Here is a 6,997-nt window from a genome sequence, read left to right on the forward strand (position 1 = left end):
TTTGCAGTTGAGACTCTGCTACTCAAAAGTGCTTAAAATGTGTCACCTTGAGATAAAAGCAACACAAACAGACCCTTGTAAAATCCTGCAGAGGAGGCACCATAGAGATAAGTTTCAAAGGCACATTCACCTCCGGTTGAATAAACTGCCTCCATTTAATAGAAGCTGCAGGGTGGCAAAGTGGTGGCAGGGGTATAAAATTCAGCCACCGTTTGCTCTGCAGCCACTCATATCCTTTTCTACTACTTTGTCTTTAGGCAAAAAAGACAGACCTTTAACTAAGAGAGATGCCCCACCACGCGGTGCTGGGCACGAGCCTCACGCGGTTTGGTGCCGGCAGTGGTTGTCTATGTGTTCCCTGGTCACACTGACACAGGAACCACTTGCCATACGTGGTATTTAAATTTAAATCTAATGACATTCAAAATCCAGTTCTTTCAGTCATGTGAGCCACATTTGACATGCTAGGAAGTTACATGTGGCTGATGGCCACTGTACTGAACGGCACAGAAGAGATTTTCCATCATTACAGAAAGTTCTATCAGACAGCGCAGGTGTGTGGTTTTACAAAGCATATCCTTGTGCATGTTATAGAAAAGGATCCATTATTTCAATATCCTTTCTTATTAATGACCTTAGAAGTAACACCAATTTTTAGCAGTAATCCTAGAAATCTTCAATAGCCATTCATCAAAGTAGGAAACCCTCAATCACACTGTAAAACCATCTATTGGGCTAATTACCATTGACGACCCACCTGCGCCAGGCAGATATTGTTTCTGACATAGTCTTTTTTTCCAACTTTTATTTTAAGTTCAGGGGTACATGTGCAGGGTGTGCAGGTTTGTTCCATAGGTAAACATGTGCCATGGTGGTTTGCTGCACAGGTCATTGTCAGGCCTCTGAGCCCAAGTCAAGCCATCGTATATGCCCAGATGGCCTGAAATAACTGAAGAATCACAAACGAAGTGAAAATGCCCTGCCCCGCCTTAACTGATGACATCACCACAAAAGAAGTGAAAATGGCCGGTCCTTGCCTTAAGCGATAACATTATCTTGTGCCAGGCTCATCCTGGCTCAAAAAGTTCCCGCACTGAGCACCTTGTGACCTCCACTCCTGCCCGCCAGAGAACAACCCCCCTTTGACTGGAATTTTCCTTTACCTACCCAACTCCTGTAAAACGGCCCCACCCACATCTCCCTTCGCTGACTCTCTCTTCGGACTCAGCCCGCCTGCACCCAGGTGATTAAAAAGCTTTATTGCTCACCCAAAGCCTGTTTGGTGGTCTCTTCACACGGACACACATGACAATCATCCCATCACCTAGGTATTAAGCCCAGCACCCATTAGCTATTCTTCCTGTTGCTCTCCCTCCTCCCATCCTCCGACAGGCCCCAGCGTGTGGTGTTCCCCGTAACATGACCATGTGCTCTTGTTCGGCTCCCACTTATAAGTGAGAACAGGCAGTGTTTGGTTTTCTGTTCCTGTGTTAGTTTGCTGAGGATAATGGCTTCCAGCTCCATTCATGTTCCTACAAAGGACATGATCTCGTTCTTTTTATGGCTGCGTAGTATTCCATGGTGTATATGTACCATGTTTTCTTTATCCGTCTATCACTGATGAGCATTTAGGTTGGTTCTATGTTTTTGCTATCATGGATAGTACTGCAGTGAACAGGTGTCTGCATGTGTCTTTATAATAGAATGATTTATATGCCTTTGGGTATATACACAGTAATGGGATTGCTGGGTACGATGGTATTTCTGCCTCTAAAACCACCTTACAGTGTAGGCACCATGTTTCCATACTCCCCACAGAAAGTGAACTCATGTCTTCCTCTGACTCCGAAGCTAGTGCTCTTCCACCACACTGGGAGTTGCAGCCTTGCCAGGCCCCCCGGTAATAAACGCTTTGCAGGTCTACATCCCCTCGCCACTGCAGCACAAAGCAGCTTCAGACGTTACATAAGTGAACAAGGGCGGCTGTGTTCCAGCGAAACTTTATTTATGGACACTGAAATTTGGATTTCATATCAGTTTTATGTGTCATGAACTATTCTCTTTCAAGAGTAGGGTAACTGCAAGCTACAAGAATGGATTGTACTCAGGTAAGGCACACCCTAAATGCCCTGGGCTGATCACCATCCATCATACACACATAACACACTTTCACATGTGCCCAATACATTTGTAAAATAAAAAATATATATATATAAAGAATATCAGGGGTTCTTCGTGCTGTAACATAGGTTCTGCTGCAGGTGGTGCCTTGAAATCAGTCCCTACATCTCATCAGCCATTAATTCCTAAAGCATCGACTTGCGACTAGGAATGTGCTGATTGCAAATAACCTGCGTGCAGGGCCTTGGAGTGAACACTTCCGCCCGTGGTGAGCAGGATGTGCTCCGGAATCGCGCTCCCTAATCCTGAGACCTGTGTATTTCTCGCCATATATGCAAAGCAGAATTTGCAGACACAGTGAAGCCACAGATGCTAAGATGGGCCTGGGTAATTCTGGGTGATCTGGGTGGGCCCAGCGTCATCACACAACGCCTTAAAAGCAGGTGACTTTCTCTGGCTGGAAACAGAGAACCGTGGAGCAGAAAGGGAAGTCAGAAAGAGCCCAAGTCTGACTATGAATCAGGCTTCGAAAGAGAGAAGCCACATCATGGCCGCGCTCTGAAGCTCAGGGCTCATGGGCAGAGATGTAAGAGAGGCCTTGGGAGGTCAGGGTGGGTCCTCCCGCTGCCAGCAAGGACAGGGAACCTCGGGGAGCTGGATTCTGCCCACAACCCCAGCAAGGCCGATGAGGATGCTCCCAGAGCCTCTGGGGGGAACTCAGCCCACTGTATTTTGATTTCAGCCTCATGAAACCCGGAGCAGAGGGATCCAATGAGCCTACCTGGAGGTCTGCCAGAGAGACCATGAGATCAGAAATCTGCATTCTGTAAGACGCTAAGGACCTGTAATAACAGCAACATGAAACTATAACACACACCTGAAGCTTTTCGTCCAAACTTCTCAACAACCAAGAAGAGCTATCGACACTACCAAAGTGAAAGGCGTGGTCGGGGAGGTGCTAAGAGGTTTGGGCTCAGGGGGCAATGACCCTTGACAGCTTCCCAAAGCAAAGACTTGCAACATCTTTTGTGCCCGGTTCACAAGCCCAGGACACGTAACCCGAATCCCAGGGAAGAGCCCCCGTGCTGGTCTGTTTCTCTGGAAACACCCATTCTTTTCCCTCCAGCAGATGGCCCTGGGCCCCAAGCATTTCTCCTAGTAACATCAAACTGCTCTTGTTTCACAGCAGATCCAGCCCAGGCAGCAGCCCCCACAGGCCAAGTTTAATTAAAGCCTTCTCTGAATCCCCGCTTGAGGCTTTTCTGCCAATGACCCTGCAGCTAAATGCTTGGGTGTGTTAAGGTCAGATCCCTGGCATGGTTTTCAAAACATGTGTACTATGAGCCAGGAGCAGAAGGAAGAGAACTGATGTCTCTAAGCATCAACTCTATAGCTCCGTATTTGTTCTGGTGTCTCCCGTACTCCAAGCCTTCGAGTCGCACACGATTATACCCATTGCTAAGAAGCTCAGAGACGGGGCGGAGGCTCTCGCCCAGCGGCATTCAGCTAATGAACAGGGAGCGGGACGGGCTGTGAATGCAGATGAGTTGGACCCCAGGCCTGTGCTGTCTGAATCCACAGGCCCTCTCACTGTATTATGGGAAAAAAACCAGTGTTGATATGAGTTCTAAATTTCTCTTCAAAGAATCAATATGTCAGTATGTTCAATTCTTTGCCTTCTACTTTTAAACTTAACTTCCTCCTAAAGCAACTTTTTTGATCACCTGCTCGGCCCCGACTCATTCTCCACCCTGACTCATTCCGATTTCCTGCTCTGCCATAACCATTTATCCCACCAAGCCACTCACCCCATCACTCTCTTTAAATTAGCCAGTCAGAATTAGTTTAGCCTGTGCTGTCTAACCCTAGCCAACAGGGGAATCCCACAGCAGCAGGGGCCACGTGATCAGGAGTAAGAACCCCTTCCCCTCCCTTGTCCAGGTGTGCGCTCACCACTGCTCCATCTGTGAGGGCACACCCTTCTATAGAAGTACATTGTCTCGCTGAGAAGAAAAAAAAAAATTATATTCAAGTGCTGTTTCTTTTGCGGCACTGAAACTTTATTTATAACAACAGTAAAGGCAGCTTCATCTCCCCAAATATTGCAAAATTTATCTGTGTTCTCCCAGTGTCTTAGCCTATTTGTGTTGCTGTGAAGGAATGCCTGAGGCTGGACAACTCACAAAGAAAACGGGTTTTCTTGGCTTACGGTTCTGCAGGCTGTACCGACAGCACGGCACTAGTGTATGCTTCCAGCGAGGGCCTCAGGCTGCTTCCACTCGTGGTGGGAGGTGAGGGGAGCCGGCCTGCAGACACCACAGGGCAGGAGAGGAAGCGTGGGACAGGGCGCCAGGCTCTTCCTAACAAGCAGCTCTCACCGGACTAACAGAGCAAGCACCGTCTCAACACCTCCAGAAGGGCACCAAGCTATTCACGAGGGATCCGCCCCCATGACCCAGACTCCTCCCACTGGGCCCCACCTCCAATATGGGGGATCAGATTTCACCATGAGGTTTTGGGGGACAAACATCCAAACCATAGAGGCCTCCAGGCCACAGCACAGGCCCAACCAGTGTCTGCTATGAAAAGGGCCGTGACATTTCTGCCGTTTCTGTTCATAAAATAGCCAAGGTCTAGGCAAGAAAGGAGGGAGCCATGCAACCTCAGCTGAGGCCACCAGCTCACCAGCTCACAGCGCTCAGATGGCCTGTGGCAGCTGCTGCTGAGCCCACTGCTACAACCCCTCCCATTGCCTGCTCAAGGGAGCCCTTAAATACATTTTCTGCTGTGGCTGAGACCAGACCCAGGGTCAGCTCTGATGTTTGAGGAACATGCTAAAGCTTTGCCTGCAAATTTCAACTTAATCACCGCAAATGAGGAGCGTTATCATGAGTTACAGCAAGGCGAGGAGGCAGTGACTGTCTAAAACAGAATCATGAAATTTCATGCAGTCAAGTCGTGCTCACACTGTTTTTTCCTTTGGGATTAGCCTTAAAATAAGAAAAGGCATGACCAGGCAAGTCTAGGAAGCACAGGAAACAGAGCCCTTCCTCTGACAAGCAGGGAAGGCTGTGCTGATGGCAGAGTCACTCCCTCGTAAAGAAGAAAACCTTCAGAGACTTTGTCATCACTGTCGATAAGTTCCGAAGAAGCCTTTGGCCAAAAGTATGAGATTTATGGTGAAATAATAGAAGCGGTTTGTTCAAGTTTGGGACAAAACTAGAGTGAGCTTGAGCAGGGACTCTGAGCAGCCCGAGGTCAACAGCACAAGACCCCTGGCCACCACCAACTGTTGGTATATGTTTACATTTAGTTCCACGTTGTGACTCTTCTTTTGAATATAGGTTTACTTCACCATGGCCTTAGTTCTTTAGATTTTTTTTTTTTTTTTTTTTTTTTTTGAGACAGGGTCTCACTCTGTCATCCAGGCTGGAGTACAGTGGCGTGATCTTGGCTCATTGCAACCTCCACCCCAACCCCATCCTGGGCTCAAGCAATTCTCCCACATCAGCCTCCCAAGTAGCTGGGAGCACAGGCACGCACCACCATGCCTGGCTACTTTTGTGTTTTTGTTGCCCAGGTTGGTCTCAAACTCCTCAACTCAAGCAATCCACCCACCTCAGCCTCCCAAAGTGCTGGGATTACAGGCATGAGCCACCGTGCCCAGCCTCTTTAGATTTTTTTTAAAAAAAGACCAAAGTCACATGATTTGAAACCAAGCAGAGCAGAGACTGGGGCCCAGAAGCCTGACCTGCCCCTGGGCCCCTCCGGGTGTTCGTGCCACACCCGATACCAACACAGTTCGACAGCACAAAGTGGTATCTGCCACCATCTACCCTCTGTCGCCTTCCAAGTGTCGAACATTCATTGCATTACTGAAATTCATCTCTGTCACCCTATTCTTTTGGCAAAGCCAACCTTAAAGATAGCAAGGTATTTAAAACCACACTCCAACTCACCCAGGAGTCAGAAATCCAGTATTCAGAAATGGATCTCTTGCTCCCCAGAAGCCAGCCAAGGTCCCATAGTGCTTGAGTGCCAGCTCAGAGAGAATGTATAGAGGCCTGAGGTAGAGACGGAACTTTCCAGAGATTGGCTGTGCCTGTATGATGTCACAAGGGTTGCAGGGAGATGGAAGTAAGAGGAGGAGCAGTCCCTAACTGGAGAAGTTAAGCAGGCCTTTGCAAAACACTCGCACACGGCCCGAAGCCAGGCTTGGTCCCTGCTGGTCCCAGGGCCCTTCCCTGCCCCTAACAAAGCTGCCTCCGGCCACTGGCCTGGGCCTGAAACCCCCACCTTCCTGGTCCGGCCAGTAACCTGAGTTAAAATTTTATCTCTAGATGTCACCTATTCACTCATCGTTATTAATTCGGAAAACACACCCAGCAGTGGGTCCTGACCTACTAGAGAAGACAGGGGCCCTTGGGAGAGTTTGGCGAGGGCCCCTCCACCCCGGAAAACAGCAAACACACACAAAATTGTCATGGAATTTAAAGAAGCCCACAAATGCTTAAGAAAGGACACCTTGCCAAGTGGATGCTAGGCCGTGGCATACAAAACAACACACGCCCCCCCCCTTCCAAGGTCCCACTGTCTACGGAAGAACTTTCCATGCAGAAAGAAACATCTGAGCCTGGCTTCCAGGTGCAGTAACAGACTTTGCCTTGCTTCTCCACAGCCACCCTGCGGGCAAGCTCTCCACTCCGCAGATGAATCAGCTGGAGCCCTGGAGGCAGGAAAGCCACCGGAGGTCAGCTGTGCAGGGAGGGGCTGAGGTCACCTGTGCAGGGAGGGGCTGAGGTCAGCTGTGCAGGGAGGGGCTGAGGTCACCTGTGCAGGGAGGGGCTGAGGTCAGCTGTGCAGGGTGGGGCTGGGG

General features: G+C 49.2%; 1 protein-coding gene across 3 annotated transcripts in view; it reads right to left on the bottom strand.

The window, feature by feature from the left end:
- Positions 1 to 6,175, bottom strand: part of ALLC (allantoicase) — a 43,641-nt gene extending 37,466 nt beyond the window's left edge. For 2 of the 3 annotated variants that reach the window (XM_065527466.2, XM_045369858.3), the window contains exon 1: positions 4,331 to 4,462. The gene's annotated coding sequence lies outside the window, so the exon portion shown is untranslated. Of the gene's footprint in view, positions 1 to 4,330; positions 4,463 to 6,080 lie in introns of those variants that run through there. The other variant, XM_045369857.3, reaches the window with a different exon arrangement.
- Positions 6,176 to 6,997: the final 822 nt, after the last annotated feature.

This window comes from Macaca fascicularis, chromosome 13, assembly GCF_037993035.2.
Source record: "Macaca fascicularis isolate 582-1 chromosome 13, T2T-MFA8v1.1".
Classification (NCBI taxonomy): domain Eukaryota; kingdom Metazoa; phylum Chordata; class Mammalia; order Primates; family Cercopithecidae; genus Macaca; species Macaca fascicularis.